Below are 20,480 nucleotides of genomic sequence, written 5' to 3' on the forward strand. Positions count from 1 at the left end.
CTCTGAGCCAAGGACTGAAGGACCCGTCCAAGCCGTGGCCGTATTCCCGAGACTTGACCGAAGCCAGCTCTCTCTTCCATGACTGCTGCAAGCCTCAACCGAGACCGTGGCGAGTGCTCCCACAATTCCCTCTCCCCCTTTCCATTGAGGATTCTGAAGGACCGTCAGCTGGTGATTTTGGGCTCTGACTGTAAGGGATGAATTGAGCCGGGAACGTAGCTGGTCCTCTTGGGCTGGGCAGAAGCTTTTGATGGGATGAGATGGGTTTTGGTCAGCCGGCGTGTGCCTAAAGAGCGTGGGTGGTGGCGATGCGGGAGAAGCGGCGCGTCGGAGGGAATTGCTCGCGTGTCCTGTTGTTGAGCAGTATGGCGAAGGCAGAAGTTCTCTTTGTGAGGGGTTTGGCGTGCCTGGGAGTAGTAGAGCAAGGCCAGTGTTGATGCTGTGGCAGCTCTTTGTCTAGGCGTTTTGTCTAGGCCTGAATGAAGGCTCTGGGTAGCGTGGTCCAGAAGTGCTTTGTTCCACGAGCGTCTGGAGAGCCTCCCTGGCGCGCTCCCTGAGCGGGTCCCGGCGGCCCTTGTGGGTGGGAAAAGGGCAGGAGGAAGCCCTGTTGCCTGAGGACAGAAGAGGAGGCCTCCGTGCCTCCCACACAGGAAGCGGGGGGCTGCCTAGAGCTTCCCCGCAGGCGGCATCCTGGCCTGGCCTTTAGCTACTTGCAGCCTGGAGTGAAGGCGCGGAGTCAAAAGAGGCCGGCCCACACGTAGCAGAGGATGGTTTCGATCCATCGACCTCTGGGTTATGGGCCCAGCACGCTTCCGCTGCGCCACTCTGCTCCCTTGGGGCTAGACTGCCCGCAATCCACTCTAGCACCTGGGCTGCACTGGCACGGCCAGGCAGAGGAGCAGGCTGCTAGGCAGCGTTTCGGAAAGCCCTTCGAGGTCTCTCTGGCGCAATGGGTCAGCGCGTTTGGCTGTTAACCGAAAGGATGGTGGTTCGAGCCCACCCGGGGACGTGGCTACGCTCGGCCTCCTGGCGCTTGCTAGCGGGCTCCCTTTTGCCACCTCCAAGCCATCCCTCTCGGCCTCGGTGAGGTCACCTTGTGGCCGGCAAGGTTCAGGGGCCGTGCCGTGCCACGGGAGCCCGTCTCCCAGCAACCGCGCCGGGGCCTCGGCCTCGGGGCTTAAGCCCCGAGCCCAAGCGCGAAAGCTCCAGCCGGGCAGGTGTCGTTCCCCTCCCGCCTCTACGCCAGCTGAGAGGGAGAAACGCACGAGCCGCGCGGGTTCTTAGCCGCCTCCCTCCTGCGGGCCTGTTTGCTGCGCAGACCTCTGGGCCTGTCTCATGCCTCCCCTGGGAAGCGTGGCCGCGCGAACTGAGCCCCAGTCGCAGCTCCTGAGGTTTCCTGTGCAGCCTTGGACTTGCATGGCTGCCATGGTTTCTCTTTGGAAGGGACTCGGTCCCGCTTGGACAGGCGACTCGCCCGTGTGACTCCAAACGCCATCTTGTGGCTGTCTTTTTCCCCCACAGCCAGAACACCAGGATTCGCCTCCCACGGCAGAAGATGCAAAAGGCCCTGGAAGGAAAGCCCTCCTGCTTTTTTACCTCGGGAGGATGTGGGCTACCAACCGAAGCTCTGAGCCAAGGACTGAAGGACCCGTCCAAGCCGTGGCCGTACTCCCGAGACTTGACCGAAGCCAGCTCTCTCTTCCATGACTGCTGCAAGCCTCAACCGAGACCGTGGCGAGTGCTCCCACAATTCCCTCTCCCCCTTTCCATTGAGGATTCTGAAGGACCGTCAGCTGGTGATTTTTGGCTCTGACTGTAAGGGATGAATTGAGCCGGGAACGTAGCTGGTCCTCTTGGGCTGGGCAGAAGCTTTTGATGGGATGAGATGGGTTTTGGTCAGCCGGCGTGTGCCTAAAGAGCGTGGGTGGTGGCGATGCGGGAGAAGCGGCGCGTCGGAGGGAATTGCTCGCGTGTCCTGTTGTTGAGCAGTATGGCGAAGGCAGAAGTTCTCTTTGTGAGGGGTTTGGCGTGCCTGGGAGTAGTAGAGCAAGGCCAGTGTTGATGCTGTGGCAGCTCTTTGTCTAGGCGTTTTGTCTAGGCCTGAATGAAGGCTCTGGGTAGCGTGGTCCAGAAGTGCTTTGTTCCACGAGCGTCTGGAGAGCCTCCCTGGCGCGCTCCCTGAGCGGGTCCCGGCGGCCCTTGTGGGTGGGAAAAGGGCAGGAGGAAGCCCTGTTGCCTGAGGACAGAAGAGGAGGCCTCCGTGCCTCCCACACAGGAAGCGGGGGGCTGCCGAGAGCTTCCCCGCAGGCGGCATCCTGGCCTGGCCTTTAGCTACTTGCAGCCTGGAGTGAAGGCGCGGAGTCAAAAGAGGCCGGCCCACAAGTAGCAGAGGATGGTTTCAATCCCTCGACCTCTGGGTTATGGGCCCAGCACGCTTCCGCTGCGCCACTCTGCTCCCTTGGGGTTAGACTGCCCGCAATCCACTCTAGCACCTGGGCTGCACTGGCACGGCCAGGCAGAGGAGCAGGCTGCTAGGCAGCGTTTCGGAAAGCCCTTTGAGGTCTCTGTGGCGCAATGGGTCAGCGCGTTTGGCTGTTAACCGAAAGGATGGTGGTTCGAGCCCACCCGGGGACGTGGCTACGCTCGGCCTCCTGGCGCTTGCTAGCGGGCTCCCTTTTGCCACCTCCAAGCCATCCCTCTCGGCCTCGGTGAGGTCACCTTGTGGCCGGCAAGGTTCAGGGGCCGTGCCGTGCCACAGGAGCCCGTCTCCCAGCAACCGCGCCGGGGCCTCGGCCTCAGGGCTTAAGCCCCGAGCCCAAGCGCGAAAGCTCCAGCCGGGCAGGTGTCGTTCCCCTCCCGCCTCTACGCCAGCTGAGAGGGAGAAACGCACGAGCCGCGCGGGTTCTTAGCCGCCTCCCTCCTGCGGGCCTGTTTGCTGCGCAGACCTCTGGGCCTGTCTCATGCCTCCCCTGGGAAGCGTGGCCGCGCGAACTGAGCCCCAGTCGCAGCTCCCGAGGTTTCCTGTGCAGCCTTGGACTTGCATGGCTGCCATGGTTTCTCTTTGGAAGGGACTCGGTCCCGCTTGGACAGGCGACTCGCCCGTGTGACTCCAAACGCCATCTTGTGGCTGTCTTTTTCCCCCACAGCCAGAACACCAGGATTCGCCTCCCACGGCAGAAGATGCAAAAGGCCCTGGAAGGAAAGCCCTCCTGCTTTTTTACCTCGGGAGGATGTGGGCTACCAACCGAAGCTCTGAGCCAAGGACTGAAGGACCCGTCCAAGCCGTGGCCGTACTCCCGAGACTTGACCGAAGCCAGCTCTCTCTTCCATGACTGCTGCAAGCCTCAACCGAGACCGTGGCGAGTGCTCCCACAATTCCCTCTCCCCCTTTCCATTGAGGATTCTGAAGGACCGTCAGCTGGTGATTTTTGGCTCTGACTGTAAGGGATGAATTGAGCCGGGAACGTAGCTGGTCCTCTTGGGCTGGGCAGAAGCTTTTGATGGGATGAGATGGGTTTTGGTCAGCCGGCGTGTGCCTAAAGAGCGTGGGTGGTGGCGATGCGGGAGAAGCGGCGCGTCGGAGGGAATTGCTCGCGTGTCCTGTTGTTGAGCAGTATGGCGAAGGCAGAAGTTCTCTTTGTGAGGGGTTTGGCGTGCCTGGGAGTAGTAGAGCAAGGCCAGTGTTGATGCTGTGGCAGCTCTTTGTCTAGGCGTTTTGTCTAGGCCTGAATGAAGGCTCTGGGTAGCGTGGTCCAGAAGTGCTTTGTTCCACGAGCGTCTGGAGACCCTCCCTGGCGCGCTCCCTGAGCGGGTCCCGGCGGCCCTTGTGGGTGGGAAAAGGGCAGGAGGAAGCCCTGTTGCCTGAGGACAGAAGAGGAGGCCTCTGTGCCTCCCACACAGGAAGCGGGGGGCTGCCGAGAGCTTCCCCGCAGGCGGCATCCTGGCCTGGCCTTTAGCTACTTGCAGCCTGGAGTGAAGGCGCGGAGTCAAAAGAGGCTGGCCCACACGTAGCAGAGGATGGTTTCGATCCATCGACCTCTGGGTTATGGGCCCAGCACGCTTCCGCTGCGCCACTCTGCTCCCTTTGGGCTAGACTGCCCGCAATCCACTCTAGCACCTGGGCTGCACTGGCACGGCCAGGCAGAGGAGCAGGCTGCTAGGCAGCGTTTCGGAAAGCCCTTCGAGGTCTCTGTGGCGCAATGGGTCAGCGTGTTCGGCTGTTAACCGAAAGGATGGTGGTTCGAGCCCACCCGGGGACGTGGCTACGCTCGGCCTCCTGGCGCTTGCTAGCGGGCTCCCTTTTGCCACCTCCAAGCCATCCCTCTCTGCCTCGGTGAGGTCACCTTGTGGCCGGCAAGGTTCAGGGGCCGTGCCGTGCCACGGGAGCCCGTCTCCCAGCAACCGCGCCGGGGCCTCGGCCTCGGGGCTTAAGCCCCGAGCCCAAGCGCGAAAGCTCCAGCCGGGCAGGTGTCGTTCCCCTCCCGCCTCTACGCCAGCTGAGAGGGAGAAACGCACAAGCCGCGCGGGTTCTTAGCCGCCTCCCTCCTGCGGGCCTGTTTGCTGCACAGACCTCTGGGCCTGTCTCATGCCTCCCCTGGGAAGCGTGGCCGCGCGAACTGAGCCCCAGTCGCAGCTCCTGAGGTTTCCTGTGCAGCCTTGGACTTGCATGGCTGCCATGGTTTCTCTTTGGAAGGGACTCGGTCCCGCTTGGACAGGCGACTCGCCCGTGTGACTCCAAACGCCATCTTGTGGCTGTCTTTTTCCCCCACAGCCAGAACACCAGGATTCGCCTGCTCCTGGGTGGCCTGTGTCCCTTTCGGGCCATGGCGGCCGCTATGCGCCCGTAGACGGCCACGTTCCTCCTCCTAGTACAGAGATCATGGACGCTGGGGGCCTGCCCCCAAACCTCAATGAGGTCCATGACCTCCACACTAGACCAGGAGGGTGCGCGCCATCTACGGCCCCTGGCTGGCCCCTGGGTGCTGGGGGACTGGGCGGGGGGACGGCTCGCTGGCACTGGCTGCCTGGCTCATCCTGCAGCCCCTGGTTCGGGGCAGAGACTGCTGGCAGGGCTGGCTCTGGCAAGTGCCGTCTGGCCAGAGTCTACCCCTTTAAGGGCCCCAGGGCTGGGGAGAGGAGAGGAGTTTTCCTGGTTTGGCCCAGAGCAGCCACCAGGGGAACCTGGGGAGGGCTGGCCTCCAGCTACTTCGAATTAAGTGGCTACACAGCCCTTAATTCCAACTACTGAATTCGAATTTGGCGTTACTCCTGGTAGAATGAAGTTTACCTAGTACGAATTAAGTCCAAACTAGCGGTTTGTATGTGTAGCACCTATGAAAGTTAATTCCAACTAACGGCTGTTAGTTCGAATTAACTTTGTAGTGTAGACATACCCATAGTTCCTATACAACTAGCAGCTAATGGGTAGTCTCCAGTAGTTTAAATCTTGGGGCATTTGGAAAAGGAGGGGGAGCTACATGTGTGCGGGGTGTATTGTTGCCCTCTGCTGGATGGACTGTAAATGCTTTATGTATGTATCATATGCCCTATAGTGCTAACAGTTAATGGAGATTCTCCTCTAGCTCACACCTGGCATTTTCTAAAGTAATATATGTGTGTGTATGTGCGAGAGAGAGCAAGAGCCTGGGGGCTCCCTCATGTCTCCTCCCCATCCTGATCTGCTTGGCTTAAGTGCAGGAAAGAAGAAGTAGTGAGCTTTGTGTATTTGACATCAGGTGGAAGCAGGGGAATGGAGGAGTAGTGGGAACAAGAGCACTTGGCTTCTTTTCCTGCAGACCGAGAGGGGTGGGGACTGGCTTGAGCTATATAAATCAGATGCCGCTCCATGCCTCAGTTTCCCCCTTCATACAATGCCGATGACACAGAGAATGTTTGTAAAGTGCCTTGTTGTTAGCCCATGGGGCAGAGGGGGAAACTCGGTCTCAGAAGCAGACTGGGGGGAGGTAAAACCCTACCTAGGCAGCGCTGGTTCCACTACGTCACGCTGCCAGACCGGTCTGAGTGGGTCCCTCTCTTGGCTGCTCCTCCCCCCAGGAGGAGTGGGTTCCTCTCCATCGGCTGCAGGAACCAGCATTTCAAGGTCTTTGCCAATGGGCAGCCGTTCTGCAATTCAGCTCTGCCGCGGCTTCCAGCAGATCGATACACTGGAGATCGATGGTGCCGTGGTCGGGTCCTGTGCCCAGTTGTGAGCCCGACCGGTGCCGCTGCCCAGACGGAGATGAGTGGCACACACACGACACCCCCCTACGGCCGCCCTCGCAGACCCAATAAACCTCTCCCTTTCGCAGAACGACTCTTCTCCTGCGTGGTTCTGGGGCTACTTGTGTGTGTGTCCTAGACCCCCTTTCTGCTCAGCGCAGATAGAGACTCCTCTGCAGGTAGAGCTGAGTGCGACGCCTGCACTGGGATGGCGTATTGGGATAATGTACTGACAGCTCCTCTGCGCCACCCCTCCTCTTCCTGCCGCTGCAACATCAAATTAACCTTCCTGGTCTGCCCCCGTCCTCCCTCCGGTACCAGGAGACCCCACGCATGATGGGAGGGGCTGCAAACTGGGGAGCAGGCTACTGCAGGGCTGAGGGCAGCAAACCAGCCCCCAGAGCCCTGCAGGGCCTGGCCACGGGGAAGGGGAACTGATGTGAGCAGCATTTAGAGCTGGGGGGGGCTGTGGGGAGGAGGACAACGGAGCCACGAGCAGGACAGGGGGTGAGCCAGCACCAGTGAGTCTCAGGGGGTATGTCTACACTACCCCGCTAGTTCGAACTAAAATCGGGCTCCATGCTCAGCTGTGAGTCCGAGTCCCATAGACAAAAGCGCCCCAGGGCAGTGGTGGAGTCTCCACATGTCAATGGGTCTAGTGCAGGCCAGAGGCCTTGCTGGGATGCGCTAGGGCAAAGCCCAGGGCTGGGGCCGGACGGGAGCCCGTGAGAGGCAGCGGGGCGAGTGGGAGGCTCTAACTCTTGCTCCTGGCCAGGAAGTCCAGTGCTGGGTGACACCAAGGCCACGTCTGCACTGCAGGCATTTTGCTCAAGAACAGCTGTTCTTGTGCAAAAACTTGTGGCGCGTCTACACTGCACGTGAATTCTTGTGCAAGTAAATTTGCAGTAAAGCATCAGAAAAGAGGGCTTCTTGCACAGGAGTTATTCCTCTCCCCACGAGGAATAAGCCCCTTTTGTGCAAGAGCTGTTGTGCAAGAAGGCAGCGTGGACGGGCACCAGGGGCTTCTTGAGCAAGACACTTTTATGGCTAAAATGGTCATCAGAGCTTTCTTGCACGAGAAAGCGTTCACAATGCCATGGACACTCTTGTGCAAAAGCACATGGCAGGGTGGAGGTGCTCTTGCACGAGACCTTTTGCGCAAGAACTCCGGTGTGAAACAGTTCTTGTGCAAGAAGTCTGCAGTGTAGGGCAGGGAGCAGCCTATGGGGCTACTGGAGCTGCTGGCTGCAGGATGCCCAGTCAGGGAGTGGGGGGGACCCCTAGGAATGGCTCCAACTTCCCAGAGGGGTGGCCAGAGGCAGGACATTTGCCTGGCAGGGTGAGGTGGGGGGGGCAGTGACCTCACAGGGGCTTTGGGCAGCCCTCAGCAGATCAGGCAAAGGGCAGGTGGGGAGGTGGTGACCTCACAGAGGAACCCACATCTCAGGCTGAGAAAAGGGGGGGGCGGGTCCAGGGGACTTTGGAGACCCCCGGTTGCTTTAGCTCTGGTGCGTCTCCTGCTCACAGTTGCTTTGTCCTCTGTGAGTTCCACATCCGGACAGCGTTTTGCAGAAGGTAAGAGCCCCCAGGGGTTTGGATCCCGCCCGGGGCCGGCTGGGTTCCAGGCAGGCCCAGCCCTCGGTCAAGGGCCAGAAGGTGATTCCTCACCTGGGCTGTGTCCTTAGCGCCACTGGGGCTTTCTCCTGGTTGGTTTCCCTTTTCCTCCATCCCGCCCACATTTCTGCTCTGTTCTTGCCTCTTCTGTGACCTTCCCCTGCTGCCCCCCCAGCTTGTGACCCAACAGACTAGCTGAAGGAGGGGAGGTGGTTTGCAGGAGCCGTGGGGCGGGGGATGCAGCCCCCATTGTGGGGACTGGGGAGGTGGGGCTGGACCAGGTCTATGCCGGTGTCTTTGGGGAGAACGCTCCACCCCCCCCCCCCACACCTTAGACTCTCCCCTGATTGGCCGAGCAGGGGCTGTTGATGGGCAGGAGACTCAGGTCCTTGCAGTGCCTGTGCAAGACCGAGCCGATAAGCAAGGGGCCATTTGGGGGCTGGGGGCAGTCGCTCTGGGGAGCTGGAACCCCTGGATTTCGCTCTGCAGGCTGCGCCCCAAGCTCCCCTTTGCTCCCCTCATTTGCAGCATGGCCAAACACATCAGGCTGTGGTTCCGGAAAGCCCTGAAGATGGCCCCAGGGCCGGTGGGAAGCAGCTCCTCCGTCCCCGCGGGCGGGGAAGCTGAATCCCACCAGCTCGGGGCGACTCGCCCACCGGCCAGGCCCCTCCGGACCTGGCTCCAGAGGCGGCTGGGAAGGCGGGACCCAGCCCAGCGGGGCAGCCGGGTAGGGTGGCTCTGGGGCCTCCTCTGTGGAGAGAAACACCTGCCCCAGGAGCCCAGCCCCCATTACCACCAGGGGGCATCGCCCTGCCCGGCCCCCGGGGACCTGCCAGTCTCCGGGAGCCCCCAGCCTCTCCGCACCAGCCCCTGCAGCTGTGGGTCCAGCTCAGTGAGCAGCAGCGCCTGGGCCTCCAGCTGCAGCCGGGCCACCTCCTGCAGCCGCTCAGACCCAGGTGAGGGGCCGTGAACATGCTGGGCCCAGGGGCTCACCCAGTACACGGGGGGGCAGCCCCAGTGTCTGCCCCGCAGCCAGGGCAATGGATGGGGGCGGGAGCTGCTGCTTGGCTCTCTTGTTCCTGGCGGGGGCTCTGCTGAGGGCGTTGGCAGATGTGAGGGTGGAAGGGGGATGGGTCCCTGCGAGGGGCGTGTGGGGCCCAAGCTGCCCTGGGTCCCTGACATGGGGGCGCGTGACCCCTGCTGGCCGCTGGAGTCACCCTGGTCCCTTCCCTCCCGCACAGAGCCCCCCTGCGCCTCGGCGGAGCTCTGCCAGGAGCGGATGGACTCCCGGGTGGAGGAAGGGGCCATCTATGATATTGAAGAGCAGCTCCACACCCGGGACACGGTAGGAACCTTCTCCACACGGGGGGGACCCGAGATTGTCCGGCCCCTTCCCAGCACGTCCCCCCCTCCGGGAGGGGCTTGTCCCTGGGGATCCCCCTGGGGCCCCTTCTCCTGCATGACCTGGGCCCCCCAAGCTGAGGTCTCTTGTCATGCACCAGCTGGGCCCCCACAAGCCTGAGGAAGCAGTTGGGGGGGGAGTGTGGGTGCTTGGACAACCGGCAGCTCCCACCTCCACTCCTGGGAGGCCTGAGCCCTGCAGCTGTCCGTGGGGGGCAGGCAGGCCCCAGGCTCACAGACTCTCTCTGGGGTGCAGAGCCCAGCCGCCCTGCAGCGGTTCCTCCTGGCCGTCCCCCCCGCCTGCCTCGCCGCCCTCCAAAGGGGCGAGGACACCCTGGCGCCGCGCTGCTGCAAGGACACCATGATGGCCAGGATCGTGGTGAGCGAGTCGCGGCGGCCGGGAGGAGGGGAGGGGATATGTGGGGTGGACAGGGGTCTGCCTGGGCCATGGCGGCGGGTGGGGGTGCTGGAAATGGGTGGGCGGGGATGCTGGAGGAGGGAGGGACACAGAAATGGGGCAGGTCTGGGGTGCTGGACAGGGAGGGGGATTCGGAACAGGGAGGGGTCTCCCCGGGCCATGGGGGGGGGGAGCTGGAAGGTTAGCAGAGCGGGCTGCTGAGGATGCGCCTGGGGAGCAGGGAGGAGGAGGTTCAGAGGCTGGTCACCAGGGCAGTGAGGGGCAGGAGACGGCCTGGGGACAAGGATTGAGCTGGTCCCGGTTTGGGAGGGGGGTGCTGGGAGGGGCCCTGTGCCGGGCAGGGGGGCTACAGGCCAGCGGGAGGCAGTGGGGTTGGATCCTGCTGGGTGGGGGCGCTGGCCGTGTGAGCGTCTCTTGGGGGCCCCAGCCTCACACGCCCCTTTGTCTCCTTGGGTCTCACAGGAGATCATGGAGGACTCCCCCACCCCACTGGTCTTGGCCGACTGCCTCAACGCCGCCTGCAGCCTCAGGTACCGACCCCCCCCCCCGCCGACTCCCCCCCAGAGCAGATCCCCTGACCAGGGAGTGGGAAAGTCTCTGTCTCCTGGGCTATGTCTAGACTGCAAGCCTCTTTCGAAAGAGAGCACCCAGTGAGTCTGGATGCTCTCTTTCGAAGAAGCCCTAGTTCCATTCAAGAACGCCTTCGTTCGAAAGAAGCACTTTCCAAAGAAGGCGTTCTTCCTCGTGAAATGAGGTTTACCGCCGTGGAAAGAAAAGCCGCGTTCTTTCGATTTAATTTCGAAAGAACGCGACTGCAGTCTAGACGCAGGTGATGTTTTTTCGGAAAAAGGCTACTTTTCCCGAAAAACCCCCTGAGTCTGGACACAGCCCTGCTGCTGAATGAACAGTCTCTGCCCCTCTCTCCTGCCAGCACCTTGCAGCCTCCCCTACAGGCCCAGCTCCTGAGCCCCCTGCTGAGGGCGGCCGTGGGACAGACTGTGTCTGGGGACTGGCAGCAGGAGCCCATCCACACAAAGGTACGTCCCTCCGGGCCCTGCTCCCGGGCTGGGCTGGAGCTCCAGAGAGGAGTGGGGGTGGGGGCAGAGGGAGAGAAGAAGCTGCAGGTTTGGATCCTTCCCTCCAGGTTTCCCGTTGCTCTCCCTGGGGGCCCGTCCCTTCCATGCCCAGCCTGGGCTCCTCCCTGCTCTGCGAGGCGGCTCAGACCCTGCTCAAGGCTGCACCCCGGGGCCAGCGGGTGGCCTGGATTCCCCAACCCCCCTCTGACCCAGGGCTCCCCCTTGTCTTGCAGCAGTTCATCCGGGCCCTTCCCGTCGACCTCCAGGCCCTACTGGCAAGCCTCCTCGCCGAGTCCCCAGACACCGCCAGGCTGCAGCTGATCATGGAGGTGAGCCCCGTGGGGGGGACGGGGCCATTGTCCCTGCTTCCTCGGGGGGCCGAGAGAGGAGCTGTGTCAGTGGCTGGGGGGGGGGGGGGGCACAGTCTGAGAGGAGCCCCAGGCTCTGCCCAGAACCGGCGCCTCCCTACGGGTCCTGACCTGCCTCTTTCCCCCCCAGCACCTGAGCCCGTGGCTGGAGTCCCGCCTGCCCCAGGAGCGAGCCAGGGCCCTTGGCAGCACCACGGCCCTGCTGGGAGTCGCCACCACCCTCCCGGGGTTTGAGGTAAGTGACCTCGGAGCCGGGGGGTCTGGGGCTGCAGGGCGCGGGGCTGGGAGCGTCCCCGGGAGGCAGAGCTGGGAATGGGCCGGGAATGGGCCGCGTTCTCCTTTCCCCGGGGAGGGGCGACCCTGGGCCTTTCCGGGGGGCACCTGGGCCCCAGACTGGGGAGTGGCCGTCAGTGGATCCCCTTGTTCCACCCCCGGAGTGACCCTTCAGTCGGGGCCATTGCTCAGGGTTGTCTCCTCGCAAGGCCGGCCCCGCCCCGCCCCGCCCCGCCCCGGGAGGTGTCTCTGTCCGTCCCCGAGCTCAGAACCGCCTCGGCGGCCGTTAGCATGGGACGTGCAGCCCCAGGATGCTGAGGGACCCCCCCTCTTCTCTCCCCTCAGAACTCCGCCGACTGGCCGAGGATGGGTCACCACGTGGCCCAGCTGGGCCTTTTTATTTCGGACCCATCCGAAGACGTCAGCCGGCTGGCCCGGAAGGGGGTGCACAGCCTGTACCGACTCCTCCTGCACCACAGGGGTAAGGAACCCAGCCGGGACCTGGGCCCCAGGGACACCCTGAGGGTGCCGGCGGCGGGGGGAGGGGACCCAGCCCTTTTCCCCCAGACTGGCCCAAGGGGGGATGCGTCCCTCTGTGTTCCCCTTCTGCCCCCTGTGCCCCTCCATTTGCCCAGGGATGCCTGCAGGGACCCGTGGGAGGGGAAGGGCTCAGACCTGCCAGCAGAATCACCCTGGTTTGTCTCTTGCAGGCCTCAACATCCACCAGGCAGAGGACCTGTGGTGCAGGCACTACTATAAGGAGAGATGGGTCCTGGCGCACAGCAACACCGTGCGGGTGGGAGAGGTAAGGACGCGCTGCCAGGGCAGGGCAGGGCTCGGGGGTGGGGCTGGCTGGGGCCCTCGTGCGGGTAGGACGCGGGGTGGGAGCGGGGAGTCGCTGATCGAATGGTCGATGCATTTTCCCTCGACTATTCGAGCCGTGGACAGGGCGGCGCTGCCCCTTTGTGACGCTGTCCTGGCGTTTCAAAGGGGCGGCGCTTCCTAGGGGCAGCGCCGCACCTTGCCCCGGATCTCCCGTAGGAGGGGAAGCAGGGCGGGGGGGGGCAACACTTTTTGATGGAGGTCGCTCCAAGATGTTGGCCAGTGGCCTAGGGCTGCTCTGTTGTGCGGAGGGGGGTGAGGTCTGGGAGGGTCTTGGGGGCAGGAGGAAGGTGTGACCTGGGGCAGGGGTTAGGGTGCAGGGTGAGGAGAGCGTCTGGGTGCAGGGTCTGGAAGGGAGTTTGCAGAAGGAGGAAGCTGTTTTAGCCCCAGGAGTTGGGGCCGGGCTCTGGGCCGTCAGCTGAAACCTCCCGTGCTCTTGATTTCAGGTCTTTGGGCAGCTCTTCACGCCAGAGCAGGAGAACTGCTTTTTAGAGAAGGCTCTGCTCGCTGCCCGCTCCCCCCTGAGGCGCCCCAGCCAGGCCGGGCTGGTCCTGGCCCACGCCCTGCATGGGCAGGCCCATCAGCTCCTGGGATACATGGTGAGCAGCCGGAGCAGATGCAGGAGAGCGGGGCAGGGCCAGGGTCTCCTTCCCATCCCCTCAGGGAGTCCCCCGCCCCTTTCCTCATGCTGCCCCCACCCCACGTCCCTGCTGGGTGGGTCAGAAGCTCACCCTGCGGGCCTGACGGGGGGTGACCAGAGAGCAGAACAAGTCTCAGCGCAGGGGGGAGGAGGGGGGAAATGCTGGGGGGGCCCAGTACCCCTGAGTCCCCAGGGATGAATGTGACGGATTCTGCTTCCCTTGCAGCAGGAAGACAGCCAGTGAGAGCACAAGGAGCTGAGGAGCCAGCAGCTGCGTCCCCCTCCCCCCAACCCTCCCAATTGTATAGAATGTATTTAAATTCGGATTAAATAACGTTTCAAAAACCATTTGGATCAGGCTTTGTCAATAATTTTTAATGGGGGGGGGCATTTTGGCAAGTGGTCAAGGGCCACATTTCTACCGAGGAGTTTGGGGTCTGGGACGGGGCGGTTGGGTGCAGAAGAGAGCTGAGGGGAGGAGCCTGGGTGCGCACCGTCCATTGCATCATCACGCGGCGCCATTGTGCTAGTGCTGGAGCTTGGGTGACTGGTTTAATTTGAATGTTTACACAGATTAGGTGTTTTAACTTTAGGAAACTTCATTTTCAATAAGGTCAAATGTTAATTTCTGTCTACCACAAAGGGTTTCAAAGTTTTCTTTCTTAAAGGCAGGGATGAGGAACCTTTTTTGTCTCCAGGGCCACTGACCCCCAGAAAAACCAGTTGGGGACCACACACGAGAAAAGCAAAATACAAAAACCCTTCTTCCAAAACCCACAAGCCTCACTGAGGTGAGGGGAAGGGACAGGGAGGACTGAGGTTCGGGGATCCCTCATTTTTGGCCCCCCCTCAGATTGAGAGGGACCCGCAAATGCCACTCTCCCTGGAACCCAGGAGAGTTAATCTGTGCTGGGGCTGGAGTGCCAGGGGAGTGAGATGTCTCAGTCGGGGCCACATTCGTGAGGCTTGGGGGGGGTTGGAGGCGCCAGGGACGCATTCAGATAGAGCAGGGGAGCCGGCAGGGACCCTGAGAGGAGAAGTGGGAGTGAGAGCCCAGCCGGGGAGACACAAGGAAACCAGAGTCAGTCTAGTATCTCTCAGGCAGCTGGGGTAGACACCCCCCACCCCAAACCCCAGCCTCCTGTTGGATCCTCCTCCCACAGTTAACTGCCTCTGAGTCTGCACCCAAACTCCCATCGCTGCCCTGAACCTGTCCCAGAGCCTGCAACCCGCAGCCTCTCCCGCGCCCCACTCCCCAGCCATCCTGCACCGTAACCCCAGCCTCAGGCCAGCGAACCTGAGTGAGGGTGGGGGAGCCCAAGCAGCAGAGGGAGGGGGGAGTGGAATGAGTGGGGGCGTGGCCTCAGAACAGGGGCAGGGGTAGGTGCGGGGAAGGGGGCGGGGCAATGGTAGTGGCCTCTAATGCCCACACCCCTCCCTTCGGCATCGCTTATGTCCCATGTCCGCCCCCTCCTGAGCCCACAGCCGGTGCCAAGGCCTCGTGCCCAGGGCGGGGTCGCCCCTGTGAGCTGCCAGCCATACTGGGGAGAGGCGAGAGGGTCTGGGCTGCTGTGTCCGTTGCTGGCTCCTGTCAGGCCTTTGCACCAAGTCCTGGTGCAGCCTGAGCAAACCTGGGTCCTTCCCTGCTCCTCCAACACCACCTGGGCAAAGGGAGGAGAGTCCCCAACAGCCTCTGTCACTTCGGCCTCCTGTCGGGGGAACATGCCCCCTGCAGCATGATCCCCTGTAGATCTAGCCCTCTGGGCACTCACCCAAGGTCTCTACACGGCAGCTGCTCTGTGCCTAGTGCTGGCACTGCAGAGCCATTTGCCACTTTGCACCCGACTGTCACCAGGTCCTTTCCATTTGCAGGGCCGGCCACATCTCCTGCCCGCTAGGCCATTGGCTGCACCCTCGTCTCGCTCCTCCTGGTGTCTGTATCCGTCATCACCTTGGTGCTGGAGAGATGGGGCCTGCCCCAGCCTGCCGGGCTGCAAGGGACTCCTGTTGGGAGCAGCTGCATGGGAACCAGAGGCCCAAGAATGGGAGAACCCTATTGACCTGCTGTGAGCAGGAGACGGGGGTGGGGAGGGGGCTGGGGAGGTACCTGTACTCAGCTCTGAATGGGGGCTGGGGAGACACAGACACTGCTGATGATTGCTGCACTGTGGGCCCCTGGGTTACAGTCTATGCCCAGGCAGCTCCTCCAGTCACTGCCTGTCACATTACTGGATCTTGAGGGGAGCAGCCAGATCACTGCTGCACCCATAGGTGGGGGTGTTGGCCCCAGAAAATGGTAGAAAAGGGGGCCATGTGGGGTGCTGAATAGAAGCTTATTATCTGATAGTCCTATGTAAGCTATTTATGTGGTTGTATAACGTCTGTGTGTGTAGTTAGGAATCTGTAGTCTGTGTGGATCCTGAATATTTCTCTGCATGTGGTTGAGCATTGGGCAGAGCCCGGCCTGTGGACATGCTAATTAGCGAGGCCCTGTGGGACAATGGCACTGAATGGGCCAAGGACACACCTAAAGCATGAGGGCGGACACCTAAGAGCGGCCAGCAGAGAGAGGCTGAGGACCAGGTGATCTCCTGCAGCCAAGAAGAGGCCAGGAAGGAGGGATAAATAGGCCATGTGGTCGATGCCATCTTGGTTCTCAGCTCACCACTTCATCCCAGAGGCAGCATTGCAGGGATCGAAGAGCCTGGAAGACCTGTGAACCCATCCTGACCCTAGGATGTGCAACAAGAACTCTTAAACCAGCAGCTGTAACATCTCTGCTAGAGGCTGCATCGAGAACTGGGAGATTCGGTGCATGTAACATACTATTCCTTTAACAACCTTACTCTCATGCTTTTCTTTATTGTAATAATAAACCTTTAGGTGTTAGATGCTAAAGGATTGGCTCAGCATGATTTGTGGGTAAGATCCAGAGGGTAAATTGACCAGGGATCTGTGGCTGGTTTCTTGGGACCAGACAGAACTTGTTCGGGGTAGGTGGGATTGGCTGCTAGGACCCCCACCGGTGTATGAGGCCCGGGGCCATCGGGGGCATGGATATTGCTGGGGTGCCGGAGGGGTTTTGCTCGTGAGGCTTCAGGCAGGCAGCTGAAGCGCTCTGTGGGACTGGTTTGTGGCCTGTGTGGAGAGGTCACCAGTCTGGGGGCTGTAAGGAGCCCCGCAGTTGAGCAATTCGCCCTGAGCAGACGCCCTCAGCTGTGCCCAGACACGGCCCGGTCCGTCACACTGCCCCTCAGCCTGCAGGCCTCTCCTCGCTCTCAGCCAGGCCAAGGGCTGAGCCCTGCTGTGGCCTGCCCCACCCAGCCAGCCAGCCAGCCCGGCTCCTCCTCCTGCACAAACAGTCCCGCCTGCTCCTTTAGCAAAGCAGAGCGGGCTGGTTGTGGAACTTCTGGGAGACTGAGGTTCAAGTCCCAGGTCTGCTGCAGAGCCCTTGGCCCTGCCACTCCCCTGAGTGGGCCTCAGCTCCCGTCTGTGAAACGGGGACACTGATTCTAACTCGTCTAAGGGGAGCATTTTCAAAGCCCTAAGGGAGTTGGGAGCACAAGTGTGTGACTGTGCTTTGTGCCCACAGCTTGGTGCTCCTAAATCCCCCAGGTGCTTAGCTTGGGAGCTTTTCCGGGCAGGGGCTGCGGCTAGGGTTGCCAGGTGTCCCGTTTGAACCGGACAGTCCAGTATTTGAGCTTTCTGTCCAGGAGATAAATTGAGAAAATATCTCAATTTTCTAAATAAGATGTACTCTAGGTTGTGATGCAATGGCAAGTATGACTGGTATTTTTATTGACCATCTGGCAACCCTGGCTGCGGCTGCCTCTCACTACTCTGGTGTGGACAAAGCACTGCAGTCATCCCGGGACAACGCCCCCAGAGACGCTCTCCCTCTGGGGCAGGGTCCTTTAATGCTTTTCACACTGACATAGGCTACGGGACAGCCCCTTGGACACGGGCAATGCCCCTTGGACACGGGCAATGCAGAGAAGAGGGGTGAGTCCTGGGGGATTGGTGGGACAAGAGACGTTCCGTTATTTTAACCCCACCCGCTATAAAGCAGCAAAACCCTGGGTCCAGGTACTCAAAAGTGCAGGGCTCTGCTTCTGCGGGATTAGCCGCCCCTTCTCGGCTGGGAACACGCAGGCGAAGCATCAAAGGGCTCCCACCCCACTGAGATGGTGACTGCATGTCTCGGGAAGGGAAGAATCCAGCCATGGGGGGGGGGAGGGATCCCCTCTGGCACTGACAGAGAGGCCCAGAGACATGCAGAAGGAAAGTTCGGGAGGGAGGGGGCAGAGATACCAGGTAGGGAGGAGGACGGAGGTGCAGCTAACTCTGGTACTCGTGACACCCAGATCCCATCTCTCCCCACCTCCTTGGACCCAGGCAGCACCTGCTCCTTTTTGTCTCCTCTCCCATTGACTGCCGCCCTCCTCACCACCAGGTCTCCCAAAGGTTCCTCTCCCCAAATGTTTCCCACTCCCCTCCCACTGTTCCTCGCTCCCAAATCCCTGGGGTCCTGTCAAACAAACGTCTCTTCCTCCCTCCTGTGGCTGGCACCTCCATGTCCTGTAGACTGGCCCCCCTCCCTTTACTCCATCCTTCACCAACCCTTCCAGCTCCTTGAGTTCCATTTCTTCCAGCCTCCACCCCAACTCCCTCCATCTGCATCTCCACCCCAGCCCTGCCTCCCAGCCCCGCCTCTTAGCCCCCGGCCCCAAACCTTCCCTTCCCTGGTTCTTCCCTCCCCAAACTGCCTGGTCTGGTTATTTCTAGGCCAGGGGTGAAGCAGGAGCCATTCTGCTGGGCACTCTGCAAACACAGAACAAGGACAGTCCCAGCCCCACGCGTCTGGCCCTTGAAGAACAAACCCAGAGGCAGAGGGACCTGGACAGACGGGATGGTGAGGGGCAATTTCCCTCAGCAGCTTGGGCCGTCCTGGCAGAATGGTGTCTCAGTCTCCTAGGAGATCACGGTAGTGGGAACCAACTGTCCATGTTGTGCTAGACAAGGGCGATAGGAAGCCGCTCTGGGGTGCCCCACTAAGCCTGGCGGGCTGGGGGCGGGGCTTTGGGTGCTGTCAGCACGCTGGGCTGCACAGCCACAGTGTACTCCAGGGATCTGGTGGCCAAGTAGTGTAGTGGCTGCACTCCCAGTCCCCTGCCCTGAGCCTCCAAACACCCCTCACCACCTACCCCTGACTCCTGCACCACAATCCCTGCACTGCGCCCCCCCTCACTCCTGGACTCCCTGCCCTGAGCTCCCCACACCCATACACTCCCCAGCCCCCTGTCCTGAGCTCTACCATACCCCTGCCCTGAGCTCCCCATCCTCCCACACTCCCCACCCCCTGCCCTGAGCTCCCCCACATCTTCACACTCCTCATCCCCCGCCCTGAGCTCCCCATACTCCCACATTCCCCATCCCACTGTTCACCAGGTCCTGATGAAATGCATCCCAGGATACTCAAGGAGCTGATAGAGGAGCTATCTGAGCCTTTAGCTATGATTTTTGAAAAATCATGGCAGACAGGGGAGATTCCAGAAGACTGGAAAAGGGCAAATATTGTGCCCATCTATAAAAAGGGGAATAAGAACAACCCAGGAAATTACAGACCGGTCAGTTTAACGTCTGTCCCAGGGAAGATAATGGAGCAGGTAATTAAGGAAATCATATGCAAACACTTGGAAGGTAATAAAGTGATAGGGAATAGCCAGCATGGGTTTGTGAAGAACAAGTCATGCCAAACTAATCTGATAGCTTTCTTTGATAGGATAACGAGCCTTGTGGATAAGGGAGAAGCGGTGGATGTCATATACCTAGACTTTAGTAATGCATTTCATACGGTCTCGCATGATATTCTTATTGATAAACTAGGCAAATATAACTTCGATAGGGCCACGATGAGGTGGGTGCATAATTGGTTGGATAACCGTAGTCAGAGAGTTGTTGTTAACGGTTCTAAATCCTGCTGGAAAGGGATAACAAGTGGAGTTCCTCAAGGGTCTGTTTTGGGACCCGTACTGTTCAATATCTTCATCAATGATGTAGATATTGGGATAGAGAGTACGCTTATTAAGTTTGCAGATGATACCAAACTGGGTGGGGTTGCAACTTCTTTGGAGGAGAGGGACATAATTCAAAATGACCTTAGCAAGTTAGGGAAATGGTCAGAGGTAAACAGGATGAGGTTTAATAAAGAGAAATGCAAAGTGCTCCACTTAGGAAGGAACAATCAGTTCCATACATACAAGATGGGAAGCGACTGTCTAGGAAGGAGCATGGTGGAAAGAGATCTAGGGGTCACAGTGGACCACAAGTTGAATATGAGTCAACAGTGTGATGCTGTTGCAAAAAAAGCAAATATGATTCTAGGTTGTATCAACAGGTGTGTTGTAAGCAAAACTCGTGAAGTCATTCTGCCGCTCTACTCTGCACTAGTTAGGCCTCAGCTGGAGTACTGTGTCCAGTTCTGGGCGCCACATTTCAAGAAAGAGGTGGAGAAATTGGAAAGGGTACAGAGAAGAGCGACAAGAATGATTAAAGGTTTAGAGAACATGACCTATGAAGCCAGGCTTCATGAACTGGGCTTGTTTAGTTTGGAAAAAAGAAGATTAAGGGGGGACATGATAGCGGTTTTCAAATATCTAAAAGGGTGTCACAAGGAGGAAGGAGAAAATTTGTTCCTCTTGGTTTCTGAGGACAGGACGAGGAGTAATGGGCTTAAAGTGCAGCAGGGGAGGTTTAGATTGGACATTAGGAAAAAATTCCTAACCGTCAGGGTGGTCAAATATTGCAATAAATTGCCAAGGGAGGTGGTGGAATCTCCCTCTCTGGAGTTATTTAAGAACAGGTTAGATAGACATCTGTCAGGGATGGTGTAGACTGAGCTTGGTCCTGCCTTGAGGGCGGGAGGCTGGACTCGATGACCTCTTGAGGTCCCTTCCAGTCCTATTATTCTATGATTCTGTGATTCAAGCTCTTGCCTTGACCTCCACAAAGGGAGGTGTGGTACCACAGTACCTGTAAGAATTTTAAGTTGCTTTCACTCCTGACGCTAGACACAGAAAGTGAGGGGGGATTTTTAGGAAACAATGTGGGGGAGAGGAAAGCAACTTTTCCTCCCTGCCCCCAGTCATGTTACTGGATGTTGAGGGGAGCAGCCAGATCACTGCTGCACCCATGTGGGGGTGTTGGCCCCAAAAGTGGCACAAAGGGGGGCCACGTGAGGTGTCCAGTAGAAGCCTACTTTCTTCTGATTCCATATATGCTATTCATGTGATTGTATAATGTTGGTATGTGAAGTTATAAGCATGTATTTTGTGTGGATACCAAATGTTTCTCTGTATGTGGTTGAACTATGGGCAAAGCAGCTCAGCCTATGGATATGCTAACGAGTAAAGCTCTGGAACAATAGCCCTCTTTAGGCCAAGGACACACCTCAAGAGTGGTGACTCATACCTAGTGGCTACCAGCAGGGAACACAGGGATAAGCCATGGGCCAGGTGACCTGCTGTAGCCAAGAAGAGACCAGGAAGGAGGGATAAATAGGCCATGTGGTCGACTCCATCTTGGTACTC

General features: G+C 59.9%; 3 non-coding genes across 3 annotated transcripts; 1 reads left to right on the top strand and 2 right to left on the bottom strand.

Annotated features, from left to right (window-relative positions):
- Positions 1-758: 758 nt before the first annotated feature.
- On the bottom strand, positions 759-830 carry TRNAM-CAU (transfer RNA methionine (anticodon CAU)). Its single transcript has one exon. It is a non-coding gene; the product is annotated as a tRNA-Met (tRNA).
- A 3,178-nt stretch (positions 831-4,008) lies between these two features.
- On the bottom strand, positions 4,009-4,080 carry TRNAM-CAU (transfer RNA methionine (anticodon CAU)). The gene has a single exon. It is a non-coding gene; the product is annotated as a tRNA-Met (tRNA).
- Positions 4,081-4,185: 105 nt separating this feature from the next.
- Positions 4,186-4,259, top strand: TRNAN-GUU (transfer RNA asparagine (anticodon GUU)). The gene has a single exon. It is a non-coding gene; the product is annotated as a tRNA-Asn (tRNA).
- Positions 4,260-20,480: the final 16,221 nt, after the last annotated feature.

This window comes from Pelodiscus sinensis, chromosome 25 (genome assembly GCF_049634645.1).
Source record: "Pelodiscus sinensis isolate JC-2024 chromosome 25, ASM4963464v1, whole genome shotgun sequence".
NCBI lineage: Eukaryota > Metazoa > Chordata > Testudines > Trionychidae > Pelodiscus > Pelodiscus sinensis.